Source organism: Globicephala melas, chromosome 4 (genome assembly GCF_963455315.2).
Source record: "Globicephala melas chromosome 4, mGloMel1.2, whole genome shotgun sequence".
Taxonomy (NCBI): Eukaryota; Metazoa; Chordata; class Mammalia; order Artiodactyla; family Delphinidae; genus Globicephala; species Globicephala melas.
Genome location: NC_083317.1, coordinates 115413304 through 115415429, shown reverse-complemented (window position 1 = coordinate 115415429; position 2126 = coordinate 115413304).

The window sequence follows — 2126 nt, the reverse complement described above, 5'->3', positions numbered from 1 at the left end:
CTTTTTCTTCTCTGATTGCTGTGGCTAAAACTTCCAAAACTATCTTGAATGATAGTGGTGAGAGTGGATAACCTTGTCTTTTTCCTGATCTTAGAGGAAATGGTTTCAATTTTTCACCACTGAGAACGATGTTGGCTCTGGGTTTGTCATATATAGCCTCTATTATGTTGAAGTAAGTCCCTCTGGCCTACTTTCTGGAGGGTTTTTATCATAAATTGGTGTTGAATTTTGTCAAAAGCTTTTTCTGCATCTATTGAGAAGATCATATGGTTCTTCTCCTTCAATTTGTTAATATGGTTTATCACATTGATTGATTTGCATATATTGAAGAATCCTTGCATTCCTGGAATAAACCCCACTTGATCATGGTGTATGATCCTTTTAATGTGCTGTAGGATTCTGTTTGCTTGTATTTTGTTGAGAAATTTTGCATCTATGTTCATCAGTGATATTGGCCTGTAGTTTTCTTTCTTTGTGACATCGTTGTCTGGTTTTGGTATCAGAGTGATGGTGGCCTCATAAAATGAGTTTGGGAGTGTTCCTCCCTCTGCTATATTTTGGAAGAGTTTGAGAAGGATAGGTGTTAGCTCTTCTCTAAATGTTTGATAGAATTCGCCTGTGAAGCCATCTGGTCCTGGGCTTTTATTTGTTGGAAGATTTTTTATCACAGTCTCAATTTCAGTGCTTGTGAATGGTCTGTTTATATTTTATTTCTTCCTGGTTCAGTCTCGGAAGGTTGTGCTTTTCTAAGAATTTGTCCATTTCTTCCAGATTGTCCATTCTATTGGCATATACTTGCTTGTAGTAATCTCTCATGATCCTTTGTATTTCTGCAGTCAGTTGTTACTTCTTCATTACTAATTCTATTGATTTGCGTCTTCTCCCTTTTTTTCTTGATGTGTCTGGCTAATGGTTTTCAATTTTGTTTATCTTCTCAAAGAATCAGCTTTTAGTTTTATTTATCTTTGCTATTGTTTCCTTCATTTCTTTTTCATTTATGTCTGATCTGATCTTTATGATTTTTTTCCTTCTGCTAACTTTGGGGGGGTTTTGTTCTTCTTTCTCTAATTGCTTTAGGTGTAAGGTTAGGTTGCTTATTTGAGATGTTTCTTGTTTCTTGAGGTAGGATTGTATTACTATATACTTCCCTCTTAGAACTGCTTTTGCTGCATCCCAGAACTTTTTTGTCTTTGTGTTTTCATTGTCATTCGTTTCTAGGTATATGATGATTTCCTCTTTGATTTCTTCAGTGATCCCTTGGTTATTTAGTAGTGTATTGTTTAGCTTCCATGTGTTTGTATTTTTTACAGATTTTTTCCTGTAATTGATATCTAGTCTGATAGCGTTGTGGTTGGAAAAGATACTTGATATGATTTCAATTTTCTTAAATTTACTGAGGCTTGATTTGTGACCCAAGATATGATCTATCCTGGAGAAAGTTCCATGAGCACTTGAGAAGAAAGTGTATTCTGTTGTTTTTGGATGGTTGTCCTATAAATATCAATTAAGTCCATCTTGTTTAATGTATCATTTAAAGCTTGTGTTTCCTTATTTATTTTCATTTTGGTTGATCTGTCTTTTGGTGAAAGTGGGGTGTTAAAGTCCCCTACTGTTATTGTGTTACTGTCTATTTCCCCTTTTATGGCTGTTAGTATTTGCCTTATGTATTAAGGTGTTCCTATGTTGGGTGCATGAATATTTACAATTGTTATATCTTCTTCTTGGATTGATCCCTTGATCATTATGTAGTGTCCTTCCTTGTCTCTTCTAATAGTCTTTGTTTTAAAGTCTATTTTGTCTGATATGAAAATTGCTACTCCAGCTTTCTTTTGATTTCCATTTGCATGGAATATCTTTTTCCATCCCCTCACTTTCAGTCTATGTGTGCCCTTAGGTCTGAAGTGGGTCTCTTGTAGACAGCATATATACAGATCTTGTTTTTGTATCCATTTTGCCAGTCTGTGCCTTTTGGTAGGAGCATTTAATCCATTTACAGTTAAGGTAATGTTCAATATGTATGTTCCTATTACCATTTTCTTAATTGTTTGGAGTTTGTTATTGTAGGTCTTTTCCTTGTCTTGTGTTTCCTGCCTAGAGAAGTTCCTTTAGCAGTTGTTGTAAAACTG